Source organism: Salvelinus fontinalis, chromosome 35, assembly GCF_029448725.1.
Source record: "Salvelinus fontinalis isolate EN_2023a chromosome 35, ASM2944872v1, whole genome shotgun sequence".
NCBI lineage: Eukaryota > Metazoa > Chordata > Actinopteri > Salmoniformes > Salmonidae > Salvelinus > Salvelinus fontinalis.
The window spans coordinates 1,587,879-1,610,212 of NC_074699.1; the positions used below are offsets into that span (position 1 = coordinate 1,587,879).

At 40.1% G+C, this 22,334-nt stretch overlaps 1 protein-coding gene and 1 long non-coding RNA gene across 2 annotated transcripts in view; both read left to right on the forward strand.

Annotated features, from left to right (window-relative positions):
* The window catches only part of ttc17 (tetratricopeptide repeat domain 17), an 85,772-nt gene that overhangs the window by 35,371 nt on the left and 28,067 nt on the right, over positions 1–22,334 (forward strand). The gene's annotated exons all lie outside the window — the stretch shown is intronic.
* On the forward strand, positions 839–7,312 carry LOC129834188 (uncharacterized). Its single transcript, XR_008756223.1, has 2 exons — positions 839–4,568; positions 5,058–7,312. It is a non-coding gene; the product is annotated as an uncharacterized LOC129834188 (long non-coding RNA).

The following is a 22,334-nucleotide window of genomic DNA, read 5'->3' on the forward strand; positions in this document are numbered from 1 at the left end:
TCCACCAATTGGTATTTTGATCAATCAGATCAGCTTTTTTGCCAATAATTGGTATAAGCCTGTGTAAAGGCAGCCTTAGACAGCAACAAGACAAAGCCATTTACCGTTTAGATATAGCGATCAACGTTGACGTAGAAATGTATAATCAACATTCTAGAACCTCTCTGATCATTCAGTTCTATACATTATATTTATATCTGTAGACCTCTACAAAAGTCAACATTGTTTATAGATGCTAAACAGCCAAATAGCGCGGCTTATCATTAGAGCAAGGCAGTGGGACCAAGGAATAAACTCTGATCAGAACTATTGCTTTTACACCTGCATCATGTTTCTCTTACAATTCCACATATATGCAAATAAATCTGACTTACGACCTTACCAGACCTTACAAATCCTAACCAGACCTTACCAGACCTTAAATGTAAGTTGCAGCCAGGACATTACCGGATGTTGGACATTACAGCACATTACAGACATTACAGCACAATATCAAGATTAACCCAAAATATGTATTGGCTATATGTAGGCTGTAGAATGTCCATACCACAGTAGGCTGTAGAATGTCCATACCACAGTAGGCTGTAGAATGCCCATACCACAGTAGACTGTAGAATGCCCATACCACAGTAGGCTGTAGAATGCCCATACCACAGTAGGCTGTAGAATGCCCATACCACAGTAGGCTGTAGAATGCCCATACCACAGTAGGCTGTAGAATGCCCATACCACAGTAGACTGTAGAATGCCCATACCACAGTAGACTGTAGAATGCCCATACCACAGTAGGCTGTAGAATGCCCATACCACAGTAGGCTGTAGAATGCCCATACCACAGTAGGCTGTAGAATGCCCATACCACAGTAGGCTGTAGAATGCCCATACCACAGTAGACTGTAGAATGCCCATACCACAGTAGACTGTAGAATGCCCATACCACAGTAGGCTGTAGAATGCCCATACCACAGTAGACTGTAGAATGCCCATACCACAGTAGGCTGTAGAATGTCCATACCACAGTAGGCTGTAGAATGCCCATGCCACAGTAGGCTGTAGAATGCCCATGCCACAGTAGGCTGTAGAATGCCCATGCCACAGTAGGCTGTAGAATGCCCATACCACAGTAGGCTGTAGAATGACCACACCACAGTATTGATGTTAGTGCAGCCTAAGAATGGGAGATGCTGGTTTCTCTGTAAGAATGCATATCTGTGTTACTGGCAGCAATCAATGCGATCATAACTGACAATTCAAGGCAATTTATAGGCTTATATGCTTCAATAAACAAATATCTGTTTTTGTCCGTTATGGTTCCTCAGGCTTAGTCTCCCATGAAGTGCAGTCCACAAGGCAGAGGTCCCTGTTCTTTTCAGCTCCAGCAGCTTTCCATCATGTACCTCTCAATTGTGGCCTCCTCTCCTCCGGGATTTAAAACTGGTTAGCTAATATACTGTAAATGAGGGATGCCTGGTTAGTCTGGCTTCTGGAGGTCTTGAGTGTCAGTGCAGGAGACCAGGACAGGACACCGCATTAGACAATTGAGATGGCTACCTACTGATATACAAACCTATGTATCATGCAGGTAAACAGCTTAGCTGGACAGTATGCATCATTTCTTAAATGTGGGGCATGACCTAAAATATATAAGTACAACATTTCGAGAGCTTGAGTCTATCTGCAAAAAGAGGATTCTGAGATAATTGGCGTTAAAGTTCCCGAACCCTCATTGGTTTGAAAGGTGTCAGCAATTTTTTTTGTTATATTCTTTCTTTGGAACAGGTATACAGGTAGAACAAATACAGGTAGAACCTTGTAGTCCCAACCTCTCGACTTGGCTGTGTCTTTACACTTATTTTTGTCTCGTTTTTCGAACATCGAGAAGCAATTATTCCACTAATAAGTGAAAGGACTTTATAAGTTTCCACCATCTTTGCGTTTTGCTCACCTGTCATTTCCTGCCAAATCTGAGCAAAGGACAGATAGAAAGGAAGCTATCGGACTGTTGAGACACATCCATTCATTCAATTATACAGTCAGCTTATGAACCACTGTAATAATGCACCAACCACACAATTACACCTGTAATATTGAACCATGTAAAAATTAACGAGCAAACCTAAATTTCATTGAATTATTATTTTGTGCATATTTTTATTGTTACAGTTATGCCTATAGACTTTCTTCACGTATTCCTTGGTCCCGCATGACTGTCTACAATCTATACTGTATTTATATTTAGGAGCGTACATCAGAAAGAGAGAAACCCGCAGCGCCAAGCATATTGAGCATGTGAGCTAAAAATAGCATCATCGGACGGCCCCGCGCCGCTCCGTTACCACGCGTTTCAGTATTCTGCTCCGTAAAAAAAAGAAAAAGGAAACATCTTGTCGGCTATATTAAGACGGTAATATAGGCTACCATTGTTGTGACTGAGGAATATGTTTGGAAAGCTACCTACCATCAGAGAAAGTGGGCGTTTGTTTTGTGCTTGTGTGTATTCGTGTCCAGTGTCTGTGTGTGTGCGCGTGTGTTTGTGTAGGCGCGCGTGCGTGAGAATCTGTTGCGTGGGCTGTAGCTTCCATTAACATGAAAGGAAGAAGGGAGGGAAGACTAAACGAATAGAGAGAGACGTAGAGAGAGAGAGAGAGTGCCAGCGAGAGAGGCGGAGAGTTGAGTGAGAGAGGCAAAGAGGGAGGGAGAGAGCGAGCGAGAGAGAAACACATAGAGAGAGAGAGACAGAGGGGAAGATTGTGTGTGTGTTTGTGTAGGCGCGCGTGCGTGAGAATCTGTTGCGTGGGCTGTAGCTTCCACTAACATGAAAGGAAGAAGGGAAGACTAAACGAATAGAGAGAGAGGTAGAGAAATGTGGAGAGAGAGAGAGGGGGGCTTGTGCATTTTGAAATGCTTGGAGCCATGATTTCGTATACCGTACATTTATAGTCACCGAACAAAGCGACAATTTTAACCCCAATATTGTGTATTTTACATTCACTTGCATGTGGTCAATTCTGAACCAGCGGTTCAACAGCAAATTCAACGGCTATGGCTTTCTATCAGCAGCGATGGGCTTCATGGTGGCTATGGCTTTCTATCAGCAGCCATGGGCTTCAAAGTGGGAGAATCTTAACGTGACGTCAATGCCTAGTAACTGACGCAGCTCTCACGAGGAAAAATATATGTATTTATGTATTTTCTCCCTCTATAGCGTTAATTGAGTTTTATCTGAAATTCACATAGAGGAGAAATTATACAAAATGTATATACTTTAGCTGTATGCCATTCTACTAACTGATACACAGAGAGAGAGAGAGAGAAAACAAATATATGTATTTATTTATTTTCTCCCTCTATAGCGTTAATTTAGTTTTATCTGAAATTCACATAGAGGAGAAATTATACAAAATGTATATACTTTATCTGTATGCCGAGAGAGAGAGAGAGAGAGAAATAAAACAAAAAAAGTGTAGGATTAATTAGACTACATTGGCAAGAATCTCTGCATTGTCATCCACTGAACGCAATAAGGCCGCCGTGTCACGTGCACCACTTTAGTATAGTGATTTAAAACGACACGGGAACGCGCATGTATACAGTGTGTGCTGGGCGAAGGGAAATATGAACGCGCATGTTTCAGCCCTACGCTTGAAATTCCTCCGAGGAACCTCTGTGAGGTTTTCTTTTTTTTCTCTCAATGCGAGCTAAAAATAGCAACGGGGTTGGCTCGTGATCCAGAAATAGATAGGGGGCATCACTCGTATAAAAGGCATACCATTCAAGAGTACAGTGTGTACACTTAGTGTAGGAATCAAGAACAGCAGCTGATCTAGCACTGTTAAAAATATATTTCTCTGTTGTTTTGTGACACTTGAAAATAGTGTTAGTGAAACGTATTTCCCCTTTCAGCGAGGGGTTCGCGCATTGGTGAGTGATCGGTGCATTTATTTTTTCAGTTGAAGGATGCATTTAATACGCTCGACTGTTGGTTAGCGTCCGTAAGGTTATGTATAGGCTACCTTGTTTGTTGTAAACAATGACGACTTTGGAATAATGGTCAGAGTGATTTGGTGTGAAATGTGAGCGCTAGACGTATGCTTGATGAAAATCAAACCAGCCTTTCTTTTCAGTCGGAGAATCATGCAGTGTGTAAATCGGCGCTGTTGAGCTCTCACGTATGTTTGAAATGTCTCTTTCCGCGAGGACTTGTGAATGTATGTAAACCTCTGCCTGGGACGAAGGAAACGTATCCCAATTAGGCTACTTAATTATTCTTTTTGGGGGACCAGAATCGGGAAGAGTCAAATGCGTTACAGCTGCACATAACTCAAGTGAAGACAGTCGGGAGCTGTCCACTCCGGGCGCTGCTGAAATGTTCACAACTCAAAGCGCGACCAATACCATACAGAAATTCTACTCAGTTTGAAAGAAGAAAGTTTCCAGGCTGACATTATGGGTGGAGTTGTCTATTAGACCACATTTAATAGAACAATACTCAGTTCGTGTTTGGAATTATGTTGCTCTCACGTCTGGTCTGGATAGCGCCATCCTCTTAGATTCAGATAGCAGTTGACGTAAGTATGTGTCCCCGTCATATTCTAGCCTACATTCATTTGTGGTTTAGGCTACACCTTAAATTAATTACGTCCATGTCTCCAGTGACAATTTGAGTCGGTTTCTTGTTTCATAAATCATTTGATTTGTGTGGCTGAACCATCGTTAAGTAGGCATAGGCTATAGTCTAAAGCTATGCATGCAACCGCTGACTGAGGATGTCATTAGGCCATGTTTGAATTATGCTTAGAATGGATATGGCTCCAACACTCTGTGAGGGTTCATCTTGAAACGTTCAATTGTTTTAAAATCTGCGGCTGACACAGTTCAGTTTAGCATTCCTATGCTATAATGGGGAATTAAGACATTTTGTGTTTTGACTGAGGAACAAAAATACAGACATGGCTCTATGTTACATCAACGTTAGCTCTGTGGACCATTTTGGTCAAAGATGGGCAGAGCTGAGGTGTACCGCCCTCAGTAATTACATTCTGGCGTTTGGTTTTCAGTGGAAAGAGCGACCCTTCTCGAGTCGTGACTGCTAAAGTGAGTAGCGCGCGTACTGCGTCAGAGGCGGCAGCCACCCTGTGCTCGAGACAGAAGGAAGGAATCGTGACCGATTGGAGGCGGCCACAAATTAAAGTCCCGGCCAATCAAATAGGCGCAAGAGCGGGCCTGAAGAGTTCGGGAACTTTTGGGGTTCCAATGGATCTAATTTATTGAATAACCAGTTGTTTTTTTTCGCGCCACCGACTGTCGACTGTCTTCTACTTGCATAGGCTACTGCAGGCTATGCAGGATGTATATTTGGGGGTAGCCAATGGGTTATCCTAATATCGTGCCCTGTAGTCCCCTAGTCCACCAGTGTAGATATTGGCTATTTGAGGATTCAATCCCATCGCGCTTGTAGACAACACAGCTTTTAAATGCAATATTAGCGCGGTCGTTGAGATCGCATTCAAGGTAAACGCTGCAGATGCCGGCTCCTTTAAAATGTCAAGCGCGCTATGAAGTGGATACCGCGGATCAGAATGAATCCCAGCCTTGGTCTAAATGTGGATGATCATTGTAATCTGTAGTGTTAGACCTATAAGTAAGTGTTGGTTCCATCACTGTGGGGTGTCCAGTGATGGTTCATGTTGTTGATGGTTGAGTAAATGTTTGTTTAGGGGTAGTTTACGCGCGGCAATGTGGGATGCTGTCAGATGTCATCATCTATTATCAACATTCGGGATATGTTTCTCACCATCAAACATTTGGTTGGATCAGATTCATTTTATTGTACTTGTTTGTTTCAGAAGCTCCCCATGTTTGCATACATTTATTTTGGCTTTGGCATGGTGTAAAGGCAACTGTGTGGACAATGGTTTGTCCCGTTACTTTTTCACCGTGGGGAGACCAGTTAGTTTTCCTTTTCGTCTTTTTTTGTTGGATAAGGGGGGTCCCTATAGAGATTGATTGCGATTGGTAGATGACGAGTTCTGCACTCTCCAATGAAACCCTTCGCTACTCTCTATTTACGGTATGTTGGAGCAGAGCAGCGTTCTTCCTCGTGCACAGCTATCGGCAGACAACTGGAGATCGGCTCTCCACCAGGCGACGTTACGAATAAGAGGATGTACGTACACACACCGCGATTGTTGCTGGTTTAGAAATAAAACACAGTGTTTTCTGTAGCCTAACGTGAATTGATATGGTTAGACGAATGTGGTTACAATGTCGGATTCCACATGCAAGAACCTTGCGCGCAAGGATAGATTGTGAGTGTTGTACCAATTGCTGGACAGATGCACTTTGTGTGGATGAGAGACAGTGGAAGACTCTTTTTACGGCAGTAGTTCGTGGAGTGATGTGGATCTGGACCCATAGATTGTCCGTCACGAATCTTTTTGCGGTCTGGGCTTGCTGTTCATAAATATCAGTCTGGGAAGCCCTTACCCCAAAAAGCATTTGTGGTGGACTCAGTCGCCGAATTGAATGTATTGTATTTATTGACGAGTGATATTATTATTGTCATATTATTGCAGATGTTTGTTGTTGTTGTTGTCAAATATCTCCCGACACGGGGAGTCAAAATCTGCATGCATTGTTGTGATTTCATAAACATGTGTGGTATAGGCCTATAGTTCAGGACAATAGGGAAAGGACCTGTTAGTCCTTTTTAGAGGACGGACACACACACACAAGTTGGATAACTTTCCTATCATTGTGGATAATCATCTTGAACTTTCTGTATAAAATCTATAGAAGACTGAACGTGTGTGTTTGTAAGATCCCAGGTTACAGGTATATTATTGATTGTGTTGGAAGCAGAAGTAGGGAATGTATGTAGTGTACACAACAGCACAGTAGCAAACTGTGTAGCAGTGACACGTACAGGTTACCTGGGAGGAGAAACGACACAACATCCACCTTTAATAGTGTTATTTCGACTTCAGACAACTGGTTTCTTCCAGGCATTTGTCAAATGATAAACATTTCTGGCTTTTAATATGACATTCATTTCACTTGACATGTTACACATGTTATTTTTTAATACCTTTATTTTGACAGAGAGCCCTGTAATTACAGAAACATACACATCCATACAATACGGAACACAGAGAGACAGGTGTTACATGTGTTAAATGTTGCCGTCTAATGTTGTAATATTTGGTTACATTTTATCTGTCACCTTTTGTACATGAGTTCTGTATTCTTCAAAACACAATGATGTGGGATAATTGTATGAGTTTGCTGTTTAAATAAAATGTTGATTATGAAATGGGTGTTTTGTGGTCTATTCTTTGCGTTTTGTAATATAGAAAGTGTCCAGAAATACAAAGAGGCTTGCGCTCCCTTGGTGAGTTAGTAAGTGACTTAGAGGGAGCAGATCATCTAGATGTGGGTTAAATATCCTAACAGCTCACACCTAGGACATGTATTCCACAAGGTAGGACACGTTGCTTTTCAAAAAAGACTCATCTACTCCAACTCTGTTAGTTGTAGGCTACACAACAGGTATATCTGGGATCTGGGTTTTTTTCATGGGGGGGGTTCAAAGTTCAACATTGAGCCAAGGTGATTGTTTCCCAGGGTTCAGGACCCCCCCACTCTGGTTCTGGGTGTGCAGGCTTTTGTTTCACCACAGCACTAACACACCTGTTTCCACTAATCAATTGATTACAGTAATTTGAGTTGGAGACAGTGACGTTTTTATTTCATTACATTGTTTATTAGATTGGTAGTGGTTTGTGTTGTGCAGGGTAAGATGACTGCCTCATTGTTTTAAGGGGTTCCTCAAGTCCTGAGCAAACTAAAGCCCCTTCTCAATCTATAAGGAATCATGTGCATGCTGCAAGGTATTGTGGGATCTTTTGAGACCCCGTCACACCCCTACTGAACCGCTTCTTCACCCCTCCCTATCTAACCTGGTCCTATTTGAATGTGCTGTAACCCACTGGGAGTCTTTGAGTTGCATATCACTTGTGTTTATGATCTTCTGTCAGGTGTCCTGAGCTTCACCAATGTGTTCTATGAAGAGTGTATGACTACGATGAAAATGCTCTCATGAGTCTTGCTCCACTTAAAGTGGAATTGACAGCGTTTTAACTACTTTGCAGATATGAAACAAACAGACAATCATAATATCAGTCAAAATATATCGAATTCCCAGTTTATGCTACGAAGCCAACTGTATAAGAGGTTTAAAAAATAGGTTATATTTGACTCAGAATTCCATGATGTACAGTAAGGCATTACTGGCAGAAAAGCTGAAGTTCAATGCATGATTAATATAATTCACCAAGACATTTCTTGGTAGTCCAAAAAATATTGCTATCAGGTTGTAAATCACATCTGACCTTGTACATTGTTTACTGCCTCCACCCTTTCGGGATGTTTCAATAACTCAATATTTGGAACAAGAAAGGACGAATGTAACTAAGGCATATACATACAACCAAACTAGCAAGGGCAATGATCACAAGTCAGCCATAAGGTGGCTAATAGACTAGCGTATCTATTTATGTAGCTATTTATTTAGCAAGCTAAAAACACAGAGCCTAATGTAAGCTAACTATCTTCTGGGAAGTGCTGGGAGGATGTCATGTCTTCACTTGACCGCAGTCATGTTATTGGAGGAGTGGGTGAGTGATGGAATTTTTCCCCTCCTATCGTTTATCGGTGGCTACAGAGATGCAGGAGTCATTTGGTTAGCTAGTAAGAAATGTGAATCACTTTGCTAGCTAGCTATGTTGAGCTAGCTATGTTGAGCTAGCTATGTTGAACTAGCTAGCTATCTAGCTATGCTGAACTAGCTAGCTATCTAGCTATGTTGAACTAGCTAGCTATCTAGCTATGCTGAACTTGAACGACTGTTATCCAGTTAGCATATCTCTTGCGTTCGTAAATTCACTCTGGCTATTTACTCCGATTTCAGAGCACTCTCGTCTGAGCGTGCCAGAGTGCAGAATAACTGATGAATTAACAGCACCGCCTGAATATAACCGGGCAGTAAAGTACTTAAATTGTTGCCAGCAGCACAGTTAGTCACTAACACTCTTGATAACATGTTAACAGCCTAACCAGCTTTGCAAGGGTGAGTAAAATTGTCAGAGTGAGGTGTGGTCAGAATGTTCTCTCATTTGTGTCTGGAAGTAGCTAGCAAGCTAGCCAACTTTAGCCAGTTAGCTTGGATGCTTGACTGCCGTTGTGAGGAATGCTAGGATCAACCCTCCTCCTCGGCCAGAGCATCCAGACCAGTGTCAACAGTGCAGTGTGTGTTCTGAACACCCGGAGAGCGAAACACACGGAATTTACAGGCAAACGGACACGAACAGACGATCTGAATTTACGAAAAGACAATCTTAATTTTTACGAAGAGACAATCTGAATTCACGAACAGACAATCTGAATTTACGAAAAGACACTGAATTCACGAACAGACAATCTGAATTTACGAACAGACACTGAATTCACGAACAGACAATCTGAATTTACGAAAAGACAAACTTAATTTTTACGAAGAGACAATCTGAGTTCACGAACAGACAATCTGAATTTATGAACAGACAATCTGAATTCACGAACAGACAATCTGAATTTACGAACAGACAATCTGAATTTACGAAAAGACACTGAATTCACGAACAGACAATCTGAATTTACGAACAGACAATCTGAATTTACGAACAGGCAATCTGAATTTACGAACAGACACTCTGAATTTACGAACAGACAATCTGAACAGACGAACATCTCAGACCCTACTCTGACACACTGAAGGCAATTTAACAACTCACCCTTAGTTGTCAATCAAATGTATTTGGCATCGATTAAATGGTTTAAGTTCCCATTCAGTTGTCAAAACCTGGGTTGGGACAAGCATGCATTGTCAGGCAGGCTGCAGAAGGACGAGCAGGCTACCATTCCCCATTGTTTCTCAGTTCAATTTTGACTGCCAACTAGCTGAAATAATTTGAGAGGGTTTATCTACTGTCTCTTGTTAGATTTTAGGCCATCTCCCTCTGGCTAGCAATAGTTGTTGATCTTGTTGTTGTTGATGTGCATAACTGAGGTAGAGAGACTACCTTTTCATGGTTGTTTGATCAAAAGGACTGTAAAGATCCCAAATGTAAGAGGACTCCTGTGGTATTTACATATTTGCAGAAATCCATTCAGGTGTATTTTGTGGCTTTTGGCGAATGCGTTCTGATGAGCTAAAGTCACGCTGTTGCTAATGCCTGTAAACACACAGTCCAGTTTAAAGTAAATGATGGCAGGCCCTACTGCCTGTTAACACACAGTCCAGTTCAAAGTGAATGATGGCAGGCCCTACTGCCTGTAAACACACAGTCCAGTTCAAAGTGAATGATGGCAGGCCCTACTGCCTGTTAACACACAGTCCAGTTCAAAGTGAATGATGGCAGGCTATCCGTGGTAGCTCCATCCTGGTGGGCAATGGACTAATTCCATGGATAGACAATGTTTATTCAAAACATTCACAACATTTAGAGAATGTTCTCAGAACGTTATTTAATTATCTTCAAATAACGTATAATTTACGTTTTCAGAACGTAAAACCTCCAGGAAAACTTTCAGGGAACCATCGTAAAACTTTCAGGGAACCATCGTAAAACTTTCAGGCAACCATCGTAAAACTTTCTCAGAAAATCCATGTAATTTAAAAATGAACATTCGCAGAACAGGCGAAATGTTCACTTCCGTTCTCAGAACGTTTACAAAATGTTCGGTTTTACCAGAAAGGAAACAAATGGCTTCGTTCCCAGAACCAATGGAAAACAAAAAACATAGGTTCCCACATCTTCCAAGGAACCAAATGTGCTAGCTGGATTGTGGATATAGATGGACACAGTCATAATATATATACAGAGAGAGAGAGGGAGGACAGAGAGAGATTGTGAGAGGGAGGGAGGACAGAGAGAGAGGGAGAGAGAGCACAGAGAGAGAGAGAGAGAGAGAGAGAGAGAGAGGGAGGACAAAGAGAGAGAGAGGGAGAGAGAGAGCACAGAGAGGGAGAGAGAGGACAGAGAGAGAGTGTGTTCATTTTTATTGTTTATTTAACTTTTGTATATTATCTACTTCACTTGCTTTGGCAATATTAACATATGTTTCCCATGCCAATAAAGCCCCTTTAATTGAATTGAATTGAGAGAGGACAGAGAGAGACAAAGAGGACAGAGAGGACAGAGAGAGAGGGAGGACAGAGAGCGAGAGAGAGACAGACACACACTGACATGATCAACAGATCTCTACTCCCAATCTCAAAACACAAAATAAGGATGTGTCCTGTTTCTAGGTCCAGACAGGTAAATTGAGTCTGTAAACAATTTAAATGGACTGAGTGTGGTTAGCCCTGTGTATATATATATGTGTGTGTTTGTGTGTGTATCTCTCTCTCCCTCTCTCTCTCTCTCTCTCTCTCTCTCTCTCTCTCTCTCTCTCTCTCTCTCTCTCTCTCTCTCTCTCTCTATGTGTGTGTGTCTGTGTCTCTCTCTCTCTCTCTGTGTGTGTGTGTGTGTGTGTGTGTGTGTGTGTGTGTGTGTGTGTGTGTGTGTGTGTGTGTGTGTGTGTGTGTGTGTGTGTGTGTGTGTGTGTGTGTGTGTGTGTTTGCCATCCACAGTAAACAAGTCTGGAATCAGACTGTTCTTGTGCCATTTGGTGTATTTGGCTCTATAATTATAGGCTCAGAGAGTTTAGTGCCATTGGACCTCATAGTGCACAGCCAAATAAATGTAATTATGAGAGAGAGAGAGAGCGTAATCTGCCCCATACCTGCTCAAACTGTCTGGACTGGAAAGAAAACAAAGTGTTTGTTATTTAGTCAGCAGGGTTATAACCAGGTTTGTTATTTAGTTAGCAGGGTTATAACCAGGTTTGTTATTTAGTCAGCAGGGTTATAACCAGGTTTGTTATTTAGTCAGCAGGGTTATAACCAGGTTTGTTATTTAGTCAGCAGGGTTATAACCAGGATTGTTATTTAGTTAGCAGGGTTATAACAAGGTTTGTTATTTAGTTAGCAGGGCCATAACCAGGTTTGTTATTTAGTCAGCAGGGTTATAACCAGTTTGTTATTTAGTCAGCAGCGTTATAACCCGGTTTGTTATTTAGTCAGCAGGGTTATAACCAGTTTGTTATTTAGTCAGCAGGGTTATAACCAGTTTGTTATTTAGTCAGCAGGGCCATAACCCGGTTTGTTATTTAGTCAGCAGGGTTATAACCAGGTTTGTTATTTAGTCAGCAGGGTTATAACCAGGTTTGTTATTTAGTCATTAGGGTTATAACCAGGTTTATTATTTAGTCAGCAGGGTTATAACCAGGTTTGTTATTTAGTCAGCAGGGCCATAACCAGGTTTGTTATTTAGTCAGCAGGGTTATAACCAGGTTTGTTATTTAGTCAGCAGGGCCATAACCAGGTTTGTTATTTAGTCAGCAGGGTTATAACCAGGTTTGTTATTTAGTCAGCAGGGTTATAACCAGGTTTGTTATTTAGTCAGCAGGGTTATAACCAGGTTGGTTATTTAGTCAGCAGGGTTATAACCAGTTTGTTATTTAGTCAGCAGGGTTATAACCCGGTTTGTTATTTAGTCAGCAGGGTTATAACCAGTTTGTTATTTAGTCAGCAGGGCCATAACCAGGTTTGTTATTTAGTTAGCAGGGTTATAACCAGTTTGTTATTTAGTCAGCAGGGTTATAACCCGGTTTGTTATTTAGTCAGCAGGGTTATAACCAGGTTTGTTATTTAGTCAGCAGGGTTATAACCAGGTTTGTTATTTAGTCAGCAGGGCCATAACCAGGTTTGTTATTTAGTCAGCAGGGTTATAACCAGTTTGTTATTTAGTCAGCAGGGCCATAACCAGGTTTGTTATTTAGTCAGCAGGGTTATAACCAGGTTTGTTATTTAGTCAGCAGGGTTATAACCAGGTTTGTTATTTAGTCAGCAGGGTTATAACCAGGTTTGTTATTTAGTCAGCAGGGTTATAACCAGGTTTGTTATTTAGTCAGCAGGGTTATAACCAGGTTTGTTATTTAGTCAGCAGGGTTATAACCAGGTTTGTTATTTAGTTAACAGAGTTATAACCAGGTTTGTTATTTAGTCAGCAGGGTTATAACCAGTTTGTTATTTAGTCAGCAGGGTTATAACCAGGTTTGTTATTTAGTCAGCAGGGTTATAACCAGGTTTGTTATTTAGTCAGCAGGGTTATCACCAGGTTTGTTATTTAGTCAGCAGGGTTATAACCAGGTTTGTTATTTAGTTAACTGAGTTATAACCAGGTTTGTTATTTAGTCAGCAGGGTTATAACCAGTTTGTTATTTAGTTAGCAGGGCCATAACCAGGTTTGTTATTTAGTCAGCAGGGTTATAACCAGGTTTGTTATTTAGTCAGCAGGGTTATAACCAGGTTTGTTATTTAGTTAACAGAGTTATAACCAGGTTTGTTATTTAGTTAGCAGGGTTATAACCAGGTTTGTTATTTAGTCAGCAGGGTTATAACCAGGTTTGTTATTTAGTCAGCAGGGTTATAACCAGGTTGGTTATTTAGTCAGCAGGGTTATAACCAGTTTGTTATTTAGTCAGCAGGGTTATAACCCGGTTTGTTATTTAGTCAGCAGGGTTATAACCCGGTTTGTTATTTAGTCAGCAGGGCCATAACCAGGTTTGTTATTTAGTTAGCAGGGTTATAACCAGTTTGTTATTTAGTCAGCAGGGTTATAACCCGGTTTGTTATTTAGTCAGCAGGGTTATAACCAGGTTTGTTATTTAGTCAGCAGGGTTATAACCAGGTTTGTTATTTAGTCAGCAGGGTTATAACCAGGTTTGTTATTTAGTCAGCAGGGTTATAACCAGGTTTGTTATTTAGTCAGCAGGGTTATAACCAGGTTTGTTATTTAGTCAGCAGGGTTATAACCAGGTTTGTTATTTAGTTAACAGAGTTATAACCAGGTTTGTTATTTAGTCAGCAGGGTTATAACCAGTTTGTTATTTAGTCAGCAGGGTTATAACCAGGTTTGTTATTTAGTCAGCAGGGTTATAACCAGGTTTGTTATTTAGTCAGCAGGGTTATCACCAGGTTTGTTATTTAGTCAGCAGGGTTATAACCAGGTTTGTTATTTAGTTAACTGAGTTATAACCAGGTTTGTTATTTAGTCAGCAGGGTTATAACCAGTTTGTTATTTAGTTAGCAGGGCCATAACCAGGTTTGTTATTTAGTCAGCAGGGTTATAACCAGGTTTGTTATTTAGTCAGCAGGGTTATAACCAGGTTTGTTATTTAGTTAACAGAGTTATAACCAGGTTTGTTATTTAGTTAGCAGGGTTATAACCAGGTTTGTTATTTAGTCAGCAGGGTTATAACCAGGTTTGTTATTTAGTCAGCAGGGTTATAACCAGGTTTGTTATTTAGTCAGCAGGGTCATAACCAGGTTTTTGTTTTTAAAGTTGAAGCTCATTAACTGCATTTCTATATAATTAATAAAAATGTAAATGCTATTTGGAGAGCAGCTAAACAATATTCCAAAATGACCCCAGCGATTATGAACGTGTCTGCTGTAGGTTCATTCACCTCAGTGGATCTACAAACACATAGCCTATTAGCTATACAACTGTAATGAGGGGAAGTATGACAAATTATTCACACTGACACTTAAAACATTAGCAACGAAACAACAAAGTTTCAGAACTCTATTGTTTGCATGTTGATTGCATTTTAATGTCGTCCTCCAGGGAAGATAGGTCCTGTGGAGATGTTCACATAGAAACATACAGGGGTTGTATTTTAATGTTGGCCTCCAGGGAAGATAGGTCCTGTGGAGATGTTCACATAGAAACATACAGGGGTTGTATTTTAATGTTGGCCTCCAGGGAAGATAGGCCATGTGGAGATGTTCACATAGAAACATACAGGGGTTGTATTTTAATGTTGACCTCCAGGGAAGATAGGTCATGTGGAGATGTTCATATTGAAACATATCTTATTTTTTTGTTCCTAAATTGTTTGATAAGATTAGTTCAGATTTTCTCAGGGGACCCCATGAGGGGCCCCTACCCCAAGTTTGCTCGCTCTCTCTGTCTCCTCTACTTCCTCCTGCATGCATTGCAGCCTGCATCAGCCTCACCACTGAGTGCCACATCACTGTCTGTCTCAGTAGCCTGCTCTCTGTAAAGCAACGTTACAATGATAACTTAGTAGTCTTTTTTTTATCCTGCTGAGGTAGGCACCTTTTAACGTTAGCTTCTTACTTCATCCTTCTAGCTGGCTAAGTAACACTTGCCAGAGCCCTTCAACTTTTTTGCAAAATAAGTATAGCCACCTGACTGACATACCTATAAGCAAATACTTAGCAGTTGTGCACTTATTCAGTTTTGTTTGTTTGGGGGATGTCTGTAGACAAGGCGGGACTGTTATAATTAGCTTTTTTGTCCGGCTTCTCCTAAACACACTGTCAGCAGAGCCTACTGCGAGCTGGGGTAGTTCGTTGTGCGGCAAGAGGGCGGGGTTAGCGGTTTGAAAGAGCGGTGAATGTGCTGCTAAAAAGGCAAATCCGGGTGACGCAGACGAACAAAACAAAAAAACACTGTTCATGATTCCACTCCTTCGCAAAAAGGACGGTGCGAATATAAGTAACTCAGAAAGATCAAGACTATAATCGTTCGACGCTGGGAGCAATATTTAAATGACCTGTAGACTAATTGATTTTATTTGTGTACAAAATACATATTTTTTTTATTATTATTTTTCTTCAAATTAGAAGAAACGACCGACGTCCGGACCTCAGTGTCCTCATGTGTAGTTACAGTTATGTTTGTCAGTACAGACAAAACATAATTACTGATTCATGCAAGGTCTTTTTTGTTGTACTTTTTGTGTCACACAAAATGCAGATAGGCCATCAACCATGCATGCTTGAGAAGAAACTTGGCACCGTGTGTGCAGAATGTACGGAGTAATATATCAGCTTAGTTCTGGAGAAAGGGCTCTTATCTGTGGTGGAATGGGATTGCTTTCATGTGTTTAGGACTTTATGTAAGTTACTATATGTTAGTTTTCCGTTGTGACTGATTGCTTTATATATTGCTTCAGAGGGAGAGGTACATGTATTTTGTATAATACATGTCACACATGTTTTGTAGATTTGTACCCTAAAGTTGCAATAAAATATTAAAATACAACGTCGTGCACTTCTTTTGTCAAACAAGCAATTTTCAGAACCTGTAAAAGTTGTTACCTTATTAGCCTACTTTTGAAAAAGCATGGAATTGATCTATAAAATATATCTATAATTTTAGAGAATATTCACCTAATCTATTACTTTTGTATGTAAGTGTTTGCACTTGGTATCCTCTAATTATGTCTGAAATACTAAGACATTCCACATAAAGCGTTAATGAGCTGATAAAAGATGTTGAGGAGTTGGATAACAATCTGAAAATAGTGTAGGCTTGTAATTTAAGTCTTTTATTGGGTGGTATCAATACAAGTGGTATAGTCTTGAAGTTATATAATATTAAAATAAACATAGACGATCTCCAACAAACAGCTCTGATGTCCCCCTGTATTAGACCCAATAACGCAATCAAACTATACATTATGTGGTGTGAGTCTATGTGCTTTTGAAATTTCACGTCAATCAACGGGGTTTGTAGTGGAGATAAAATAAGATATTTATTATTTCACCCACCTAGATTTGACTTTACTGACGGACATGTCTGTTGGTAGTGTTTAGAAGGAGATAAAGTTGGGATATAGGCTATAACCTTAATTAAGCGACGTGATGTATTTAAAATCAGATATTGGTGAGAGTAGTATCACAACAACTCACTACAAGGGATATTGAGGGAAGCGAGGGGAGCAACCATGCAAGGGAGCTGTCGGCTAAGATGTGGTGCTAAAATCATATATATATATATTTTCATTTTTGGTTGAAACTACAGACAAACAAAGAAGCTTTATTATGCGGATCTAGTCCATTGTCACATTTAATTGTTCAAAAGAGAAAGTATATAAAGTATATGATATATTTATGAATATATTAGGATTCAGGGCAGGTAAATCAAAAGGAGACATTCAAGAGAGCTGCGACTTTACTTTGCATGTAATCTTTATACATTTATTATGCTAAGCCTTTGTATTCGTTTTATGATTCAACCTGTGCTTCTTAGATGGTCAGGCAGAGTGACCCCCCCCCCCCCCCCCTCCCACAAACACACTGAGATTTAAACTGAGATTCGGTTCTAGTACTTCAATCTTTAAGTAGCCTACTGCCTACCCTGTATGTATAAAACCTTCCAAGGATCATGTTTATATTATATTTATCAAATGAAGCAGTCTTATAGTGTGCTCTCATGTAAAATTCAGCTCAGATGCTTTGAAAGCTCACGGACAATATAGTTAACGGTTGACTTTTTATTAAAGCTTTCAAAACATTTTAAATCAGGAACTAGGCCTGGCTCTACTATCTTTTGTCAATATTATATTGACCTATTTATTTATGAATGCCACATGTTGAAGTATTTTTCCCCTCGTGGTTATTGAGACATTTATGAATGGTTTTAAATCAAATCAACGTTTATTGGTCGCCAAGACAGTTGAGCAGATCTTATAGTGGGTGCAGCGAAATGCTTATGTCACTAGTTCCTAACAACGCAGTAAAATGTCAAACACAGAAATTATCCATTTTAAAAACAACTAAAAAGAAAAAAGAAAAATAAATCAAGAAAGTTCGGGATTGAATCCAATTAACCACCAAATAGCACTGTAACAGTAATCCAAGAGCAATCTATACATATATACAGCAGATGATACTACACAAGATATACTAAGAATGATATGTACAGCAGTAGAAATATTAGTGAGCTATGTCAATAATCCAGTATATTAATAAATATGCGGTGTGTTAAAACAGTAACTAAAATGTAATGTACAGTAGTAGAAATATTAGAATGAGCTATGTCGAAAATACAGTATTTAAATACACAGTACAAAACCCCATAGTAAAAGGACCTGTCCAGAATACAGTATTTAAATACACAGTACAAAACCCCATAGTAAAAGGACCTGTCCAGAATATAGTATTTAAATACACAGTACAAAACCCCATAGCAAAATGACCTGAGTCCAGAATACAGTATTTAACTACACAGTACAAAACCCCATAGTAAAAGGACCAGTCCAGAATACAGTATTTAAATACACAGTACAAAACCCCATAGCAAAATGACCTGAGTACAGAATACAGTATTTAAATACACAGTACAAAACCCCATAGTAAAAGGACCTGTCCAGAATACAGTATTTAAATACACAGTACAAAACCCCATAGTAAAAGGACCTGTCCAGAATAGAGTATTTAAATACAAAGTACAAAACCCCATAGCAAAATGAGTCCAGAATACAAATCCTATTCAGCAATGTCGAAAAGTTTTAGGCAGGTCTGAAAAAATGCTGTAAAGTAAGAATGCTTTCAAAAATAGACACGTTAATAGATTATATTTATCAATTAACAAAATGAAAAGTGAGTGAACAGAAGAAAAATCTAAATCAAATCCATATTTGGTGGGACCACCCTTTGGCATCAAAACAGCAGTTCTTCTAGGTACACTTGAACAAAGTCAGGGATATTGTAGGCATATAGTCAGGTGTATGATTAAACAATTATACCAAACAGGTGCTAATGATCATCAATTCAATATGTAGGTTGAAGCACAATTATTAACTGAAACAGAAACAGCTGTGTAGGAGGAATAAAACTGGGTGAGGAACAGCCAAACTCGCCTAACAAGGTGAGGTTGCCGAAGACAGTTTACTGTAAAAGGTCATACACCATGGCAAGACTGAGCACAGCAACAAGACACAGGGTAGTTTATACTGTATCAGCAAGGTCTCTCCCAGGCAGACATTACAAGGCAGAGAGGGGTTTCCAGATGTGCTGTCCAAGCTCCTGTGAAGAAGCACAAAAAAAACGGGCAAAGTTAAGGAACTGGGGTGCCGGGAAATGACAGCAGGTACTCTGGACTAATGAGTCAAAATTTGAAATATTTGTCTGTAGCAGAAGGCAGTTTGTTTGCCGAAGGCCTGGAGAGCGGTACACGAATGAGTGTCTGCAGGCAACAGTGAAGCATGGTGGAGGTTCCTTGCAAGTTTGGGGCTGCATTTCTGCAAATTAATTTGGTGATTTGGTCAGAATTAATGGTCTCCTCAATGCTGAAAGGTACAGGCAGAAACTTATCCATCATGCAATACCATCAAGGAGGCATCTGAATGGCCCCAAATGTATTCTGCAGCACGACAACAACCCCAAACATACAGCGAAAGTCATTAGGAACTATCTTCAGCGTAAAGAAGAACAACGAGTCCTGGAAGTGATGGTATGGCCCCCACAGAGCCCTGATCTCAACATCACCGAGTCTGTCTGGGATTACAGATAGAGAAGCACCTGTGGCTGCCTAAATCCACAGAAGAACTGTGGTTAGTTCTCCAAAATGTTTGGGCCAACCTACTTGCCGAGTTCCTTCAAAAACTGTCTGCAAGTGTACCTAGAAGAACTGATGCTGTTTTGAAGCCAAAGGGTGGTCACACCAAATATGGATTTGATGTAGATTTTTCTTCAGTTCACTCACTTTGCATTTTGTTAATTGATAAATGTAATCTATTAACGTGTCTATTTTTGAAAGCATTCTTACTTTACAGCATTTTTTCACACCTGCCTCAAACGTTTGCACAGTACTGTACATGTATGTGAAGGGTTTGTATAGACAGTATGGACAGTGTGTGAATAGAAAAGGTGTGTATAGCAGTAGTTATATAGGATGAGCCATGACTGCACTCTTAGATAAAAAGGTGCTAAGTAAAGACCATACAGGATTTTTCGGTTTGTCCCCATAGTGGAACACTTTTGTTGCTGGGTAGAACCCTTTGAAGAGGCTTCATCTAGAACCCTCTATGTGAGGTACTTCAAAGAACCCCTGTATATGGTTCTACCTAGAACCGTCAATGAAGGGTTATACCAAAAGCCATTTGATCTTCTGAAGGTTCTTCCTAGAACCCTCTATGAATGGTTCCACCAGCCTTATTAGCCTTTACAATTGTATTATTTATGGAAATAAATACACATTCGTGAAAGTATTCTGACTGCTTGATTTTTCCCCCACATTTTCTGACGTTACTCATTTTTTTTTAAATTGATTAAATTGTTTTTTTCAGCCTCATCAATCTACACACAATACCCCATAATAACAAAGCAATTTTTAGCAAATTTATAAATAAATAAAAATATCACATTTCCATAAGGATTCAGACCCTTTACTCATTGCTTTGTTGAAACACCTTTGGCAGCGATTACAGCCGTGAGTCTTCTTGGGTATGATGCTACAAGCTTGGCACATCTCTCCTTTGGTCTGATGAGTCCACATTTTTTGGTTCCAAGATTTTTGGTTCCAACCGCCATGTCTTTGTGAGATGCAGAGTAGGTAAACGGATGATCTTTGCATATGTGGTTTCCATCGTGAAGCACGGAGGAGGAGGTGTGATGGTGTGGGGGTGCTTTGCCGGTGACACTGTCAGGGGTTTATTTTGAATTCAAGGCACACTTAACCAGCATGGCTACAACAGCACTCTGCAGCGATACACCATCCCATCTGGTTAGCGCTTGTTTTTAACTGGAGAATGACCCAACATATCTCCATGCTGTGTAAGGGCTATTTGACCAAGAAGGAGAGTGATGGAGTGCTGCATCAGATGACCTGGCCTCCACAATCACCTAACCTCAACCCAATTGAGATGGTCTGGGATGAGTTGGACCGCAGAGTAAAGGAAAAGCAGCCAACAAGTGCTCAGCATATGTGGGAACTCCTTCAAGACTGTTGGAAAAGCATTCCAAGTGAAGCTGGTTGACAGAATGCCAAGAGTGTGCAAAGTTGTCATCAAGGCAACGGGTGGCTACTTTGAAGAATCTAAAATCTAAAATATATTTAGATTTGTTTAACACTTTTTTGGTTACTATATGATTCCATATGTGTTATTTCATAGTTTTGATGTTTTCACTATTATTCTACATTGTATAACAGCTGTAAAAATAAAGAAAAACCCTTGAATAAGTAGGTGTGTCCAAACTTTTGACTGGTACTGTATATTATTTGTTTTATTAATAAAATAAAAAAACTGAACATAGAACACAGACAACAATGAAAGCTATATACAGGGTTCGCCAGATCTAGTGAAATAATCCCATCAATAATCCGAGTCCTGTTTGTTACTTTGGACAATAATTACAGCACAAACCAATCAGAAATGTGAAAATCTGGTGTCATAAATGTTCATCCAGTCAGATATTATGAAAGTGTTGGTCCCGCCTTCTTTGTCCGTGGAGATAAAAATATATAATAATAAAAATGGCTGTCGATACACATGTCATTGCTGCTCTCCGAATTGATGCAAATATTAACGAATCGAAAAGGAGCATGTTTTGACAGAGTCCAACCTCAACAAATCAGTGCTGCAAACCAGTGAATGCGGAAGTGTCAGACGCGGAAGTAAAACCAAATATAAAAGCACGAGCTCAAAGTTACTGGCTGCACCATGTAAAAGAGGCTTTTGCGATAAATGCACGTATTGTAGACAGCCATTTGTAAATCCATACATTTGATCTCACAAATTAGTTGTGAAAGCCGTGTGCAAATATCATGTCGTCAACTGGAGAGACTTTACTACGGGCGGTGGAGACTCCGCTCTTCTGGATTGGCGCGTTGACTGCGGCCTATTTCTCAGTGTGCTCCGTATGTCGTTTGCTGTCAGGGCTCAGAGTTTGGGTGCTGGGGAATGGACGGGTGGTATCACCTGCTAAACTCGGAAAATGGGCAGGTGAGTAACTAGCAAGCAATATTTATATAGGCCGTCATTGAAAATAAGAATTTGTTCTTAACTCACTTGCTTAGTTAAATAAAGGTAATTAAAAAGATTATATATATAAAGACAAGGTTTGCATGCTATATTGCCTGCTTTTTTTCTTTGAAGGTTTATTTTGTCGCTGATGAAAGAGAATACGTTTCGAAAGCCGTATCTCAAGCGATGATTGACGTTTCTAGACGTTAAAACAGTGTATGAATTGTAGTTCACATGAGCCAGCAAGGCTAATGGCTCAAGACTGTAGGGTGAGGTCACAGTCTCGGTCACAGGTGACCCTCGACCCAGTACGGTTCAGTTTATAGTGTGAATCAGAAAATGTTCTCCTAACTGTCAGTAGGACGTTGTAGCTAGTAGAATACATTTAGTTATCCTAGCTGTCAGTAGGA